This window comes from Cupressus sempervirens, chromosome 7 (genome assembly GCF_028749045.1).
Source record: "Cupressus sempervirens isolate cs-2001-9-10 chromosome 7, ASM2874904v1, whole genome shotgun sequence".
Classification (NCBI taxonomy): domain Eukaryota; kingdom Viridiplantae; phylum Streptophyta; class Pinopsida; order Cupressales; family Cupressaceae; genus Cupressus; species Cupressus sempervirens.
The window spans coordinates 391209208-391228658 of NC_143124.1; positions in this window are offsets into that span (position 1 = coordinate 391209208).

Here is a 19451-nt window from a genome sequence, read left to right on the forward strand (position 1 = left end):
CACATAGTCCTAGAAAAGAAAATTTGGCAACACTATGATTTTTAGTAATGTTCAACTCTGTAGCTTTTTCACTTTAAAGTGGGTGAGATCCAATCCTGGTGCACCATGGTTTTGACATATTTTGAGAATATAATCAATTAGAGATACTAAGGAGATTTGAAAACTTCACAAGAGACTACACCTATGAGGATTTCCCCCATAAGGACATTTATATAGAAAATGATACTACAACATTAAAAATGGCTATTAGCGCTTGAGGTTTCATCCATGTGTTTGACCCAATAAAGGGAATGTCTATTATGGTTAACCCTCTCTAATCAAGGAAGACTCAAAAAGTCATACCACATGGGGACTTGGTTTGGTTTCAAGGGTTCCAAGTTTCTAATGTGCCCAAAAGGGAATAGAGCATACTCCTTTAGCCTCTTTACCTTACCCAAACATAGAAAAATAGATTCTTTGACATGGTAATTCAAAATCACCTTATCAAATTTTTGGAAAATCCAACAAAAAATACCACCAATCTCAAAAGAGAAAATACTAATAGATGTTGAGGACAAACCCAAGCAAAACAGTCAGATAATAACAAATATCCTTCCCTACCTATAAGGGGATCTATTGTCAAGAAGGGCTTTTCATGTAAGGCAAGTGAATGAATCAGTTTCCCTCAAAAAAATTCACAAATAGTGTTCATAGGGCCTAATTACTATGTGAAACACATATGCATGAAAGTAAATTTAGATCCAATTTTAGAGCACCAACTGAAGTGTAAATAAAGGAAAGCATGTAAAAGTTCTCAAGCAAAACACATGAGAGGGTTTATTTCATTTTCAAATCTAAATGTTATAGAGATTCAAAAAAGTGCTTGGTAATCTTTGTAACTTGTCTTTTCTGTGTTGTACCTTTCATTTATGCTTGAACACTTAATCACAATGAATAAAGAAACAAAGAAGACAAGAAAACACAAGATATGAAATCTATACCCGACTTATGCAAAAATAGGGTTAGATCTAATAATATGATTTTTATGAGCAATAATAAATACAAAAATAACCCAAATGAAATCTCACATCATACAGTGATCCCTGTGAAAATTAAATGCAAGCTATTCATTAAATGCCCTTTTTTTAATATCAATTTTTAACCTAGTCAACAAGATTGGACCTATATGATATAAATTTGGATCCAAAACCCTAAATTTAGAAAAGAGAGACCCCGATAAAAAAATTAGAGAGCTTTCCAGAAATGTAAAATTTTTGAAACAATCTTTTCATTTGTGCCCTAGGGAGCCATTTTGTCAAAATAGACCTAGTTTTGCAAATCAAATTATTGAGCCTTAATATGAGCTATAAAATCAAAACACAAAGAACCAAACCTATTTATAATTCAGAGACATTTCCAAAAATGTAGACTTTTAAAAATAAAACTAATTTGTTCCCTAAAATGATTTTTCATGAAAAATCAAAAAAAAATTATAAAAAATAGAAAATACCTCGGAAAAATCTAAAAATTTCACTGAAGCTTCTCTGATATGTTGCCAACCTCTAAAACAAAACTCAGACCAAAGCATGATCTGCATGATGATTAAGATTAATGGGGCAATAAGATTTAATCAAGGGTGTAGAAAGAATGCTCCATGTGAGACAAAATTCCACCAATGGGTAAAGAAGAGGAAAATTAAGTGGAATCCCACTTAGAAATATGTGTGTTAAAGTGTAGAGGGAATTTTATTTTATTTTATTTCTATTTAATTTATTTCCTTTTTCAAGTGAGATTTTATTTACTTAAATTGGATCAAGTTCTTTTAATTAAATAAGAAATATTTTATTAAATTACATAAGAGATTTTTTAAAGTAATTTAATTTGGATTACTTATTTAATTAAAAGAGAGATTTTCTTTTAATTAAATCTCAAGCCTTAGGAAATTTTGAAATAATTGAATAAATTACAATTTGATAATAGAAATTGATTTGAATTGATTTAATAAAATATTGCAAACCATTGATTCAAGAAATTTGATAAATTAAATAATGGGTCTCATTGTCTAGGCGACCATTTTAGGGTGCATACAAATTTAAGTTCTAAAAACATATCAAAGAACCATGTGATGCACACAAAGAACAAGTACATTGCAATCAAGTATCATTACTTTAGTGAGTTGGTTCAGGACAAAGAATTGAGAATGGAATATGTGAATACAAAACAATACATAGCTGATATACTCACAAAAGCTTTATCTAAGGATGCACATATATATCTTAGAGGTAAACTAGGGGTGATACCCTTATCCAAAGCTACTTAAGAAGCATGACTAGTGCCCTATATCAATTAAACTGAATGTTGTATCTTACAACTTGATGTAGTGGGTCTTACTTTAGGAGCTACCTAAAGTAATTAAGGAGCCAAATCAGAAGATTTATAGTAACATGCAAGGTGATAGAGGGAGAACTTGAATTTATTATATCTACATGAAAAGATGACAAGTCTTTGGAATTGTTGTCAAAGGGGGAGAAAAGTATCTAAAGAGGGAGATATAAGAAAGAAGGAGATGGAGAGATACATTGAAGGAGATTGACAAAGCTTACATTACCCTATACAAAGGAAGGACATATACTGATAGAGGGAGAAATTTCAAAGATATTAATTTTGTTTTTGGTGTTGTTGTTGGTATTGGTTTGCCATCAATGCCAAAGAGGGAGATTGATGAAAATAAATTGTTTGAAGTATAGAACATGTAATGAAGAAAGTATTATGTTGTTAATGATGTCAAAGCTTCTACTTTCTATTGAGATAGTTTCTTTTTGGTCTGGATCCCATCATTTGGTTGATTGATGAAGAGAATTTGAAAAGTGGAGATAACAAGAGAACCTAGAGAAAGGTTGAGTTATTTGGTTTATAAAAGGAGCACTTAGACCCAATAAGGTATTTATACTATATTGTATTGTTTATCCATTTAAAGTATGTAATGAAGGATTACTCAAGAAAAGACTAGAAGAAGTTCAAGTAAAAGATAATTGTCCAACAAGCCTTGCCAAGAAAATATTGTTAGCCGAGCAGAAAATAGTAGAACCTAAGTGAAAATTAATAGGCACTAAACAAAGAAGACAAATAATGCAAGTTGAGTGAATATAGGTCAAGTAAAGTTTAATTAGTGCCAAGCATCAGTAAACTTTAGTGTTTTTTGAGTAAACTAGCCTTGGTCGAGTGACAAAACAATATAGATGTCAAGTGACAACAAATAGTGGTAAATCAAGTATTTAACGAATATAACCTAACTAATTTGATTTCTTGAATTATGTAAAGCATGTGGAAGATGAATCTGATGAGTGGGTGGCATAGAATTCAAGGTAAACCATTTTGAGGTGAACTCAAGGAAGATTGTAGAGGAAGTTTCTAAGGGAGCTCAAATGAAAAAGTGGGTAGATTCATTAAATCTTACCTAACCCTAAAATAGATGATTGTGGTTAAGGGGGAAAAGATCCAAATTCTCTATTTATAGTGATAATTGGCTAGATGAAAATATTGTCATGTATCAGAACCTAAGGAAGACAAAAAGTCTAGGTTGTTGCTTCATCTAGTGGCCAAATAGAAGAGACTACAGTTGGCATACAAAGAAAGAAGGCTTAAGGGGATGAATTCTTGAAGGGTGAACAAGCTATTAGAGCTGAAGATTATGAATGCCAAGAAGAATGGAGGACTGAACTAGAGATCTGTAATCTACAAGTGAGTTGTAAGTTTTTATTAGATCAAGTCATGTTTTGTCTTTCTAACAATTGTACCAATGTGGATAAAATGATTTTGATTAAGGTTGACCTATGTTTAGTCATTTGTAATCACTTTAATTGGGCGACATTCTAATGAAATGTTCTAAAGTCCTCTAATAAGGCTCACTCCTAATAGGGTGTTTGAAATCCTCTAACTAGGTCACATTCAATAGTGTGTATTATAACCTTTAATAGGGTTGGCTTTTCATAAGGCATACCTTTAGAAGAGTGAAATTGGGTAGCATGTTATTGGTGGTTTTTCCCATATTGGATTTCTATGTAAAACACTTGTGTCAAATTGTGTGAATGTGCTTATGGCATTTCATGTTTACATTTTTGCAAAGTTATTTTGACTTAGATTAGTAACCTACTAAGTTAACGTATTGTATGATCTAATGGATGCATGTAAGTTATGGTTTTATGGATATGGATCTGTTAAGCTTTCAAAAGTTTTATTTGTACATCTAGACCTTGGATAACTGATTCACCCACTCTTATTCTAAATAATTCCAACATATTTAGGTTGTTATCTTTAGGCCTCAATTAGGCCTTATCTTTTCTATTTCGATTAGAATATCCATGAGGGATTTGTTTGACTTTGAAAATATGGTTAAAATGGTTGAAGACAGGTGTACTTGATTTAAATGTGAATATTCTAAGAGTCTTTTTCCTTGTTGCAATAAGGGAGACAAAGGTAAAATTTAATGTGTATATATACTGCTCATTATATTCCACATTGTAGGTTCCTACTATAAATCCACTACAAGTAGTTGAAGTTTATTTTATCTCATCTTTTGACTACCAATAATTAAATTTTTGTATAATTTGTTATTTGTTTCTTCATACTTTCAAGGCTACTTTTGTATTGCTAGGTGGTAATTGTTCTTTCTATGGTAGGATTTCAACTTTGTAAAGTTTTGTCTTCCTCTCATTATGGATGTATAGGGTTTTATGGCTACTTTAAAATATTTGTTTTCTTAAGTTATTAACATAAATACCTATTTTTACATATCTTTAAAAATATATCTAAATTTACATTTGTTTTTATTAAATCTTCAAATATAGAGATTTCTACATGGGAGGACAACCTTCTTTTAATTAAACTAAAAATATTAAGTCACAATCAAATCCATATATATTAAAATCATTTTAATATATATAATGGAAAGAAGAGAAAATGTTTGTCACATGTAACATGTGATTTTCCCTATCTCATATCCCTTTCACATTTCATTCAACCTCTCAAAATAATTGCTCACATAAAAAAATCGCTTTATGGGTGAAATGTTCAATGTCTGATTAGGGTAAGTGCAAGAAGTTGGGTCTCACTTTTGGGAAAAAAGTGGAAGTGTTTTTCCTATTCTTGAAACATTTTGTCAATTGATGTCAAAATTTGAGGCATTTAGATATTGAATATAAAAACCTTTAAAAAATAAAAATTTTAGTGTTCAGAATTTAGTTTTTGAATATGTAATTTATTTGTGTACCCATATGATAGATTTTTTTTTTCGTATAGATCTTTAAAAACCACTTTTCAAAATGCCTATTTCAAGACCACACCACACTACTGTATGGACACCATAATTTGACACAAATAAATGAATTTTCATAAATCCTTTTAAAAAGACTTACCTAATAAACCTAAGATTGATGACAATATTTTTCCTTGATTTTTTATTGAATAGTTTTTTTATTATTAATTTTAAATTGGCCATAAAGGCAAATTTTAAAACCTCTCGTGTATGGACACCATAATTTGATCAGAATTTCACTTTTTTCCAAAATTCCTTTTTTTTTCACCTCAAAAGAATTGTATGTAGATCGATAACAAATAAATTAATGTAAGAAAAATTATAAAATAATAAAATTATTAAGGTTTTAGTGAACTTCACTATTTTACATTTAGGTACCACCTTTCATTAAAAAATAATGCAAAAATAGTAAATAAAATCATAGCACTATAAAATTTATATTTCTAAAACCATGATAGTGAGAGCTCTAATGGGTTTTTGTTTTATAAAAAAAATTGATCAGGAAGACCCTCCAAAAATTATGGCAAGGCGTAAATTTGTCAGTTCAATCCGTTAGCCAAATCTTGAGAGGTCAAGGCATAGGCTTCCTTTCACCAAGCCTATCCCAAACCAAAATCTGAGCTGGAAGAAAAAATGTCACCCAATGTTGTAAGAAACGGGTACCCATTATTTGAGATTCAAAAAATGGGTACCCATTTTGAAAATTTCAAACCGGCATACAAAATCCCCCAAAAAACAAAAATTTAAATTTTTAGAAACAGGTACCCATTTTTTGGAAAGTAAAAAATGGGTACCTATTTCTAAAAAATATAAATCTTTTATGTTTTCAAACATAGGTACCCGTTTTTTGAAAATAAAAAAAGGGCACTCGATTTTTTTTTAAAATGGGTGCCCATTTTTTAAATCTAGGATCAGGTGCTTGAGCCCAAAATGGGTACCCATTTTTGAAAAATAGGTACCCATTTCTAAAGCATTACAATCTCAATCCACAAACTCTGGTGGAATTGAGACCCAACTCCTTGCTTCTACCCATCAAGAAGTTCAAAGCGATCCGCATACACTTTCAATATTATACTCTTTCAAAAGTATAAAACATTGCTTCAAATCCTTGCATTAGAAATGCCACCACCCAAGCTATCTTTTAACTCGGCATAAATATTGTAATATATAATAGCATAAAACTAAATTTAGTTTAATTTCCTATACCTTTGGTGTTGAATTTTCAAACGTAACTCCTTGGGCAATGAAATTGACCCCATCCACTATTACACTTCCACACCCAAATGTTCTAGTCCCAATAATTTTTTTCATCCTATATATACCATTACATAACAGAGTCTATGAATTCATATCATTATTCAATTCAATTTTGTATGCTTTGTGTATCTAATACAAAATTTTGTAAAATATATTTCAATCACATTTTATTAATTATAATTTAACTTATAAAAATTAAGTGAAATTATATCATATGGTATATTATTAGAACAAAGGTTTTTATCAGTGAGAATTTTAAATCAATTGTGTTGAAATATTTTGTATCACTTTTTGTATTAAATTGAATTTCTTTAGAGACTTCTAATAATGATGAAATTCATCAATGTGATTTAAAATATTCATGTCATAAATTCAATATTCAAAAACTTCTGGAGATGATTATCATAGATTGTAAGGACCACTTTTGTTTATGTAAGATTTGTTTTGAAGTAACCCTCTAGATCACCCTCTATGAACATTGTTAGAATAATAGAATTATTTTCAATCGCACATTACAAAAATCAAATATAATACATACAATATTTTAAGACTATAGTTTATTTTTATTGTGTGTACTTTAATTTAAGAATAAATCTTGTTTTGGTGGTTAAAAAATATTTTCTCGTAATATATAAAGAATATTTATATATAATATATGGTAAATCTTATTATTTCTTAAGTCTTTATTCTTTATTTTCATTTTTTTGACAAGGTGTTTGGGGGGAAGGAGAGAGAGGGAGAGAGAGAGAGGGAGAGAGAGAGAGAGAGAGAGAGAGAGAGAGAGAGAGAGGTCAATAATTATTAAGGGAGACACAAAGGGATATATATAGTGAAGGAAATATTTAATTATAAAATAATAAAGATATATGACATGATAGATAAATATTAAGCTCCTTAAAACTCATAGTCATCTACAAGAGGATTTTATCCATCAACAACAACTACACTATGGAGAAGTGTCAACTTTTCTATTGTGAGCTACCACAACTTAACTATGTTATGGAAATGTTGATTTACACATCACATTCAAATGAGAAGTTACTATGGTACTAGTTTACAATAGTACATACAAGATGCAAACCTAGCATAACATGACTGGGGCTTTTAATGGCTCATATAGATGTATACTCATGTTTAGATGAAAACAAAGAATTTGATAGATGTATACATTTATTTATTACCAATGAAGCGGTAAAGTTATAGAATAAAAGGATGTAAAGATCATTGAATCTCCTAGTTACAATAAGTACAATGATAAATTATGGAAGCAAATAAATGACATACCACTAGAGAGATATATATTCCTTTTTACAGGGTGACATATTATGCTTACAACAAACATTTCGATAGATAATTTATGGAAAGACTTATTTATGGAAAATACTGGTGAGATAATTGATACTATTTATAAGTTAGGTTGTAGGGCACTAGACATGCTTTTGTATGTTGTATCATCTTTTGAGAACTATAATGGGTCACAATGGAAGCATTAAGATCTGAAATGTGTACCAATAGTACTCGTCACTTTGGAAAGTCAAAGACAACTTCCAATCATTGTGTCGTGGGCTATCACTATTCATAAATTCTAAGGGCTTATGCTACAAAATACAATGGTGGATATTGAAACAATTAAGAGACAAGGTCCAACTTTTACAGCAATATCTAGAGTGAAATTAATAGATGGGATTTTTATTTGACCCACTTTCAACTTTGACAAATAATCCAAAGTGTAGAGTAATCCATATATATATGATTATATAGAGAAAAGTGGAAACTCTTCTCAATCATATTGTACTTCAAATTTAAAATGTAATTATTCTAATAATACAAAGAAAAAATCAAAATGTGCTATTAAATATTTTATTGAAATTACAACACTTGATCAATGGTAATTGCCATTCAAGAACATCATCAAAAATATACAAGACTATCAGCTTAACTCTTGCATCCTTCAAAGATACAAGTATTAGTATAATTTACATTGCCAATTTATCATATTCTTCTTGCCAACAAATAACAGGTGACTTTTTTGAAGTTTCTAAATTCTTATGGGTTGTCAGGTTTCCAACAAAACAGATTGAATATAAAATTTAGCCAACAAAATTATGCATTGTACAATAGCTTTGTATGCTTTGAACTCCTCAATATGTAACCGTAGAGGTGAGGGTAAGAAGCTGAGGCAATATGATGATAAAGTTTAATTCAGAGCAATATGATGTTAAAGTTTAATTCAGAACGAACATTCCAACTGCCCGGTTGTATAAGATGGTGTTGATGAAGCCAAAAATTAAAAACACGAATATAATATGAGATCTCACTATTAATTAGCAGATCCAGTGATTTTATTCAGGAATCGTTGACAAACAACCACGGGGTCAAATTGAGATCGCATAAGTCCCGGTCGCTCTGGTCCAGCTGTATGGCAGGATTTATTTGCCATATTATTTTGACCACAAGATGTTTGACACATAATATTGGCGTGTCTGAATTCGTCTGCCTATAAATTAGAAGTGTGCGGAATAAGAGAAACACCTAATCTGACACATATTATATCCGATTTTTGAGCCAAGAGAATTTGCAGCCATGATTCCATTACCTACTATTGGACTTAAAAAATCATGGAGGAGAGAGCCTAATGGCATTCTTATAGCGAATCCCAGTCGCAGAATAAATATTTCGGAAAGCCCGTCGTTGTGTAGAGAAGGTGAGACGCAGTTGTTTTATTCCATGAACATGGTAACTTAAAAACAAATATCAAATATTATAACTTTAAAACATTTGTAATTCGAAAGCTTCAATTACATTAAAAATGAAATATCCGTCTCACCCACTTCGCATTGTGCACCAAAGCGTATGTCCAATCTGTTCTGTCAACTACTCATGCCTCAGGAATAACAACAGCAATGTAAGCTAGATGCGAATCAAAAAACTATTTAGGAATGAGCGGACATTCAAAGATTAAGGGACAAAGAAAGCATTTCTTTATCTAAATACCATGACTTAATAACTAAAGAGAAGAAATTCGGTAGACATTAATCTAGGGCATTGTGGTTAAACTGAAAAGATAGAAATTTGAGGTTCTTTTAAGTCACTGTATCTAAACATAAGGAAGCCAATCATATCTTTAGAATTGTATGTGACTCTAGAGTGAAAACTTCTGACAAAGAGATCTTTATGGAGTTTATTAGATTTTTCTCTTCCCTTCTTTCTATAGATAATTTTCTTGCCTCGGAAGTCAAAGACATGTTATTGGAATCTATCCCTTACATTCTGAAGGAGGAGTGGAATAAGTGTCTGGTGGCTATTTTATTTGAAATCAAGGAAGGGGTCTTTTCTCTCCATGGGGATAAGTCTCCTAGGCCTTATGACTTCCACATGTGCATTTTCTAGCTTGTCTAGGATGTTGTGTTAGAAACAGTCAAAAGTCATGCTCTTATAACCAAACAGCAAGTATGCCACACATTTCCTATTAAATTGGTAACAAGATAGAAATACCCTCCATGAAACTAGGTCATAAAACATTATCCTAACAAGATAGGAATGTCCTCCATGATACTAGGTCATATAGCATTATCCACTTATCCCTTAGAAACATCTTCTATTAATGCCCTCATTTCGTAGGCTCTCTATATATAGAGGCCATTGCATAGCCTTGTGAGTAATCAGTTTCTGAATAAAATTTGCTTCTCTCTTAAGTGTTTATTTGTAATATTTTTTATTGTCTAGTATTTATCTTGCTGCTCATATATTAGATCTCATTTAGATATTAGCTCTTCTTATTTTATCATGGTATCGGAGCCTAGTTTAGCTAGGAAGCTGGAGATTCATTTAAAAATTTAGCTAGAAATATTGCTAGAGGGTTTTGTTGTGGGAAAATATATTTTTGGAAATGGTTTGTTTGCAGGGTTGATATATTTTTGGAGTGATACTTTGTTGCAAGGCTGTTATGCTTTTGGAGTATTGCTAGATTTGTTTGAAAGCTAATTTTTTTGCTAACATGGGTTCTTCAAATGAAGTTTTGCCTATCTTTAATGGAAGTGGTTTTGCATATTGGAAGATTGTAGTCAAGAATTCTCTAAGAGAGAAGGCTTTATGGAGGATAGTAAATAAAGAAATTGGGGAGCCTCAACAAATTTGTAAAGAAAAGGAGTTGTGGAAATGTAAGTTGGAGCAAGCTAGAGGTATTATTGGTAAAGCTTTGAGCCCCAATCTAAATAGAAGATTTTTTGATATTGATAACCTTATAGAGTTCTGGGAGACTTTAGAAAAAGATTATAAAGATGCAAACATTGCTAGCATGTTTAGTATAGAAGAAAAATTGATGAATTTAGATCCATTTGATTTTGAAAAAATGTCATATTACTTCAATGAAGTTACTTTTTTAAATGCTCAGCTAAAAAAAATAGGTGTTGAATATGCAAAAAAAGATTTTTAATTGATTGCAATGGTTAAAAGTAAGCTTCCCTAGCCATAAAGTATTTAAGTAATCAAGGAAAAGGGTTCTTCAACTAAATCCCAATACCCCCTAGCAAACTTTTGATCAATTTTGCAAATCTGTTTTAGATGAAGAAGTTTAGCTTATTAAAGAAGGGCATATTAATCAAAATCATGCATTTATAGCCAAGAGTAATTTTTAAGAAATGATGGAAAAAGACATTGGAAAGGAAATAATAAATTTTGAAATAATGAAGGTTCTAACCATTTTTCTAGAAATGATGATGCAGAAAAGCAAGCTGAAAGAAAGCCCTTTATTTGTAGGTATTGTGGAGGTGAGAATCACATGGAAAAATTTTGTTTCAAAAAGAGGAACAATGAAAGGCAGAAATATAAGCCCAAGCAATAAAGGTTTAAGGATGGAAAGAAGGATAAACATATTTTCATAGCTATCTCTTTAAAAAGATAAGAGAAATCAAATGAGGAGGTAATTGCTACACCCAAGAATAAATCTAGTGTTAAGGGGGGATACTTTACTTTAGATTCTCATAAAGAATGGATTTTAGATTCAGGGGCTTCATCTCACATGACTAGGGGATAGATCTTTGTTTATTGATTTTTATAAAGGGAATAATTCAGATGAAGAAATTTCTATTAGCAATAGAATGAAACTTCCAGTTTTAGGAACAGGAACTGTTAATGTAACCAATGGGTTTTTGAAAAATGTTTTATTGGTTGAAGGATTGGGGGTGAATCTTATTTCAGTATACAAAATAGTTCAAACTAGATATGAGTTTGTTGTCAATGCTGATCAAGTTATTGTTAGAGATAGAAAATACCCAAGCAATATAATTGCTATTGGTAGAGTTGATCATGAAGAGAATTTGTTTAAATTTTTGGGGTTGCTTGATGATAAATATACACTCTTTCATGCTTTTATTGCTCAGATTGATTATATGTCACAACTTTGGCATGGTAGACTTGGACATTTAAATTATAGAAAATTACAAGATATTGTTAGAATGGATTTGGTTAGAGGATTAACAAAAAATTCAGCTTGTGAAGGTGTGTGTGAAGGTTGTGTATTAGGGAAACATCATCGAGATCCTTTTGATTCAGGTAAAGCATGGAGAGCTAATCATCCACTACAACTCATTCATAGTTATTTATGTGAGCCAGGATATCCTTCACTTTCAGGTGCTAGGTACCTTCTCACTTTTATTGATGATTACAGTAGGAGAGTATGGGTTTATTTTCTTGAAAGGAAAAAAGAAGTGTTTGAAGTGTTTCAAAAGTTGAAGGCATTAGTTGAAAATCAAAGTGGCAAAACAATTAAAATTTTAAGGACAAATAATGGGGGTGAATATTGCAATTATGCATTTGAGTCATTTTATGAAAATTATGGTATTAAGGTGCAAAGAAAAGTTCCTTATACTCCTCACCAAAATGGGGTGGCTGAAAGAATGAATAGAAGTCTTTTAGAAATGGCTCATTGTATGTTGCATTTTAAAAGTTTGCATAATAAATTTTGGGGTTTGGCTATTTCTTGTGTTGCACATATTATTAATAGAATCCCCACCAAAGCTCTTACAAATATCACCCTTGAAGAAGCATGGAGTGGTAAGAAACCTCACATTGGATATTTTAAAGTATTTGGGTGTATTGCTTGGGCACACATTCCTAATGCAAAAAGGGAAAAGTTAGAACCAAAGAGTCATAAGTGTTTGTTGATGGGTTATAGTGAAGAATAAAAGTCTTATAGGTTATATGATTTGACAAAAAACAAGGTCTTCGTTTGTAGGGATGTGAATTTTGATGAGCATTCACAACTTATAGCCACTCCTTGCTCCACCACAACAAATGCTTCTCATTTTTTAGATATTATAGGAGGAAATGGAGACTACATTAATGAGGATGAGTTGTGCACTTCTACAAATGATGAAAATACTAGTGAAAATAATACAACTAATGCTTGTAATTAGACATTTTCTATAGGTACTGATGATGAAGAAGATGACTTCTCAACTAACCAAAAGACAAGGAGTGTTGAAGAAATATATAGGCAAGGCTCAAAGATCCAAGGGAGGAATGGTAGTCCTCTCATGGCCAAAGTATTACAAGTAAATGACCCAAGATCATATGAAGAAGCTAGAGGGAAGAAAGAATGGGAGCAAGCTATGGAAGAAGAATATGATACTTTGGTGAAAAATAAAACTTGAGAACTTGTGCAACTTCCCAAAGGTAACAATGTCATTGTTTGCAAATGGGTTTATAAAATAAAATTTAAATTAGATGGTGCTATAGAAAAATTTAAATCTAGATTGGTTGCTAAGGGATTTAATTAAAAAGAGGGTGTTGATTATGAAGAAACTTTTGCTCCTATCATTAAAATGAATATAGTTAGAATTATTCTTTCTTTGGCTGCAAGTTTTGGGTGGCATATTCATCAAATTGATGTAAGAAATACTTTCTAAAATGGAGATTTATATGAAGATATATATATATATATATATATATATATATATATATATATATATATATATATATATATATGGATCAACCACCAAGTTTTGTAGATCAACAACATCGTAATCTTGTTTGCAAATTAAAGAAGTCACTACAAGCACCAAGAGCATGGAATGAGAAGATTGACAGGCATTTTTCAGCTTCATGGGTTTCAAAAATGCAAATTAGATCCAAATTTTTATGTGAAGAGAGTGCAAAATGAAATTATTCGTGTTGCAGTTTATGTGGATGATTCACTCATAGCTAGATCAAATATTTGGTTAATTAATGATTTGAAATTAGATCTTAAAGGTGCATTTCATATGAGTGATTTGGGTGAACTAAATTATTTTCTTGGCTTGCAAATTAGTAGACTTTATGATGGGTTATTTATCTTTCAAGCAAAATATGCTTTGAATCTTTTAGAAAAATTTAACATGCTTCAATGTAAGCCAACCCCTACTCCTTTTCAATCTAGAATTAAGCTTACAAAAGAATGTATTTCCAAGAAGGTGTATGCTACTTTATATAGATAGCTTGTTTGTAGCCTAGTTTATCTAACACGGTCTAGACTAGACAGTTTTTTTATAGTTAATCTGGTATCGAGATTTATGCAAGAACCAAAAGAAACTCATTGGTTGGCTACCAAAAGGATTTTATGAATCATTTTTGGAACCATTTACTATGGCATACATTATAGTTACAAGTTCTTAGTTTCTTTAATTGGCTTCACAAATTCAAATTAGGGAGGTGATATAGATGATAGAAAATCTACTAGTGGTCATATTTTTCAGCTCATGTCAGGTCCAATTATGTAGCAAAAAACAAACTACTACATCATTGTCCTCATATGAAGAAAACTATAGAGCAACAAAAGAAGTTGGAAAGGAAGAAGTTTGGATTTGCAACCTTTTATTTGAGCTTGGTTTTGCATAGAGTTCAGCTACTCCTTTGTATTTTGATAATCAAAGTGCTATCCAAGTTGCAAATAATCCTATTTTTCATGCTAAAAAAAAACAAATTGAGATTGATGTTCACTATATTCAAGATCTTGTTCAAGCAAATTTTGTTAATCTTCAATTTTGTCCAAGTGAAGACCAAGCAACAGACATATTTACTAAGAGTATGCTTGAGGCCAAATTTTTGAAACTACAAGGCATGCTGGGCATGATTGAGGTGAGCATTAAGGGGGGATAGTCATATAATGTTCCCCTCTCTTTTTATGTTGTAAATAGGTACCTAACAAGGCTCAATGTCATGACCTATCCTATCTATATTTTTTATTGTAATTTCTCCCACACATTATCATTAGTGATAGAAATTAAGGGAGGATGTTAGAAATAGTCAAAAGTCATGCTATTATAACCAAATAGCAAGTATGCCACACATTTCCTATTAAATTGGTAACAAGATAGGAATGTCCTCCATGAATCTAGGTCATACAACATTATCCTAACAAGATAGGAATGTCCTCCATGATGCTAGGTCATATAGCATTATCCACTTATCCTCTATAAGCATCTCCTATTAATGCCATCATCTCATAGGCTCTCTATATATAGAGGCCATTGCATAGCCTTGTGAGAAATCAATTTGTTAATAAAATTTGCTTCTCTCTTAAGTGTTTATTTTTTATATTTTTTATTTTCTAGTATTTATCTTGTTGCTCATGTATTAGATATCATTTAGATATCATCTCTTCTTATTTTATCATTTTGTAGGACTGGATCTTTATAGCATTATTAAGGAATTAGTTCATTTTGAACATCTTCTCAAGGAAATCAACTCTCTCTTCATTTCCTTAATCCCTGAAAAGTATGGGGCCACCTTAGTCAATTATTTTAGACCTATCAATTTGTGCAACTGTATGTATGACGTTTTCTCTAAAGTGTTGACCTTGTACCTATTGGTCTTCTTCTCTTGGCTTGTTTCTCCATCGAAAAATGCCATTGTACCTAACTTTCAAATTTTGGATTTTATTCTTAAAGTTCATGAAGTTATCCACTCTATAGAATGCTCCAAAATACAAGGTTTTCCTCTTAAACTTGTTCTATCTAAGGTCTATGACTATATGGCCTTAGATTTTTTTATCAAAATCTTGAAATGCTTTGGTTTCTATGATTATTTTATTCAACTTATTTTTCAGGTCATTTTGACCTTTCGAGCTATTCTTCTTGTTAATGGCCATTCCTCAAGTATTTTAAAGCATTCTAGGGGAATAAGGTAGGGAGATTTCATCTCTCCAATCCTATTTGATCTTATGGCAGAATCTCTAGGCCACTTTTGGAAAGATGGTGTTGCTTTAGGTTTTCTTAAGGGTATAAGACCTTCTTCAGAGGATTTGGTTTTCCCTCATGAATCGTTTGTTGATTATAACATGACAATGGGAGAGTCATTTTTTAAGTAGGCTACTAAGTGTAAAAGGATCCTTCACTCCTATACCTTAGCCTATAGTCATCTTATTAATTGGGAAAAAAACTATATCTTCTTCATCAATACTCCGGTCAAAAGAGAAGGAAAAATAGTTATAATTTTGGATTCTCATATTAGAACTTTTCCTATGACTTACTTAGGTTGGCTTCTTAGTACTAAACCACATAATTCCCATTGGGCCTCTCTAGTGAATATATTTCACAAAAAACCTATAGGTTGGGAAGGCTTAGTTCTTATTGAAGCTGAAAAATTGTAACTCATAAAGTCTTCTCTTGAAACCCTCACTCTTTATGCCTTAAGTTTGTTCAAGATTCCATGTAAGTTCCAAGAATTAATTGAAAGAGTCTAAGAAATATCTCTATTGTCTAGAGTGGAAGAAAAGAAAAGACTAGCTCTAGTCACCTAGGACCAAGTTTGTTGACCCAAGAAGAGTGGTGGTCTAGGTCTTAGATCTAGTCAACTAGTGAATATAGATCTTATTGAAAAGAAAACTTGGAGGATTTTTAAAGAGAAAAAATACTAGAATAGTATAATGAGGAGAAAATACTTACATGATCTTCCTTTGGAGGATAAATTACTTACCAGTCTTTATATGATGTCGATCTCCTATTTCTAGAAGGGAATTTTATATAGTAAAGTGAAGGCCAATCTTGAAACCAATTGGAAACTAGGAGATGGTTAGACTATTGACTTTAGGAAAGACTATTGGCTAGTAGAAAAATCTTCATCTTTAATCATGGATAATATCCAAGTCAAAGAGAGATGTACTCAACTCCTTGGTTCTAAGGTGCTTGACTATTGGAGTGGTGGTAATAGGTTAAAATTCATGATATTGACCTAGTTCTTGTTTCTATTCAAGTCTACCTCAATGGTGATATCATTAGGCCTAGTGCTGATGATTCTTTGATTTGGGATGGAGAATCTTCTAGGGTCTTCTCTATTTCTTCAGCTATCCAAGCTTTGATTGTGATAGATAGTCTACCTCTTGTATAGGTTTCAATTTGGAATAACAAACTTATTTCCAAAATAAACATTTTCTAATGGGTAACCCTTTAAGGTAAAATTTAGACATTGCACAATCTTAGTAAAAGAATCATGTGTTTTCTTAATAGGTGTTTTCTTTTGGAAACATGGGAAGACTTGGTCAAATGTGTATTTATAGGCTGACCCTATGCTTGGAACCCTTGGATGAAAATATTAAGGGTCACAAATTTGAGCAAGACAATGACTAGAAATTTAGTGAATCTATATGGCTGTGGAAGGATTTCAAAAGAAGCATTGAAAAGAAACTATGGATGATGGTATTCCACTACGTCATATGGTTCTTATGCGAGGAAATGAAAAATAGGGTTTTCATGGATAAAGTCCAACCATTCAAGATTCAGGCAAACCGGATTAAGCATAGTATATCTAAAAACATCAACATAATGTACAAGGAAAATTTTGATGTTGGAGGAAACAAAAGCCAAAAGAAGGATCTCAAAGATAAGGTCAAAGAAAAAAAGAAAAATTCTCGATGGGACCATCTACCTTTGGGTTGGATCAAAATGAATTTTGATGTTGTTGCTAAGGGTAATCCAAGCCCCTCTTGGGTGTGGTGCTATTATAAGGAATTAAGGCGGTAATATGATTCAAGTCATGGATATCTCGCTTGGTTCTCAAGCCAACTCTGTAGATGAGGCAATGGGTCTATTCCATGTGTTCAAGATGGAAAGAAATCTAAAACCTGAGGGAATATAAATATAAGGGGACTCCATAACCAATCTTAATTGATTAAAAAAAAATCATTTTTTTCTAGAAAAAATACTTGGTGCCCTTATCAATATAAATTTTTACCAGAACATAGGCTCATTGGGTTTCATAACTCTATATTATCTATGGAAGTTCCTCTATGGCCTCTTTGACATTTTAATCTCAATAATGTAAGCTTTTGACAATCTATTTTTTTCAACTTTTGTTGAATGTTCAAAGGGTTACCTTGGTTACCTTAGTGAAGATATTCCCTAACATTCTGAAGGAGGAGTAGAATAAGTGTCTGGTGATTTTCCTGTCTTTGGGGGAATTCAAGGAAGTGTTCTGTTCTCTCCTTGGGGATAAATCTCCTGGCACTGATGACTTCCCCATGTTTATTTTCTAGGTTTTTAGGATGTTGTATAGATGGACCTTTGTAATGTTAAGGAATTCTTTGGTTCTAGACATCTTCTCAAGGAAATCAACTCTCTCTTCATTGTCTTAATTCTTAAAAATATTGGGGCCTCCTCAGTCAAAGATTTTAGACCTATCAGTTTGTGCAACTCTATGTGTGAAGTGTTCTCTATAGTACCAAACTTATACCTATTGCTCCTATTCTATTGGCCTATTTCTCCATAGAAAAATGGCTTTGTACATGACCATCAAATTCTCAATTCTATTTGTAAAGTTAATGAAGTTATCCACTCTATAGAATGCTCCAAAATACAAGATTGTCTTCTTAAAATTGATCTATCTTTGGCTTATGACTATGCAGATGAGGTTTTTCTACTGAAAATCCTTTAATCCTTTCATTTATGTTATTGTTTTATTCAACTTGTCTTCTAGCTCATTTTGACCTCCATAGTTGTTGTTCTTGTTAATGGTTATTCCTCAAGTATTTTGAAGCCTTCTAGGGGATTAAGGCAGGGAGATTCCATTTCTCTGTTCCTTTTTAAGTTTATGGTTGATTCTCTAGGCCACCTTTGGGAAGATGGTGTTGCTTTAGGCTTGCTTAAGGGTCTAAGACCTTCTTTAGAGGACTTGGTTTCTCTCACGATAAGTTTGTCGATGATACTACAAAAATGGAACAGTCATATATTAAGTAGGCTACTAAGTGTAAATGTTTAGAATAACTAAGAGGGGGAGGGGGTGGGGTGAATTAGTTTCTCAAGGTCTAGATGTACCACATGAACAATTTAAACAATAAATGCTTCATTGTTCTGCTTATCCTATTGTTGCTCAGTCTCTACTATAAAACTATCATAAACATAACATGCATTGCATAATGAGAATATTATCAAATGCAAATACACATAAAGCATTCGTCATAGTTTTGATAGTATAATTTTACATGGAAAACCAATTTGGAAAAAAATACCAAGAACATGTCACCGTTCTTCACTCTTTCGAAGTTACCCCTATTAGGAGCCAACCTTGTTAAAGGTTATGAAACACACTATTAAGTGTGAACTATTTAGAGCATTTAATAACCTTGTTAGAAGCGGCCTTTTAAGAGGAATTTGATCATTCCACTTCGAATGTTACCTAGTTAAAGGATTCACACATATTGTTAAGTCTTCAAATGATTTTTAGGGAAACCTTTGTTAAAAGGATTTCAATATGAATTGTTTGCAATGATAAGAAAGAAAATAATAGGTTTTGATCTATGATATTACAACTCACTTTTGTAGGTTCAGATCTCTGTTTGGTCCCTATGCTAGTTTACTAATAAGCCTTCCATTGACATCTCTGATCATCATTTTCTTAGACACCCTTCAAGTAATCAGTCCACTCTTCT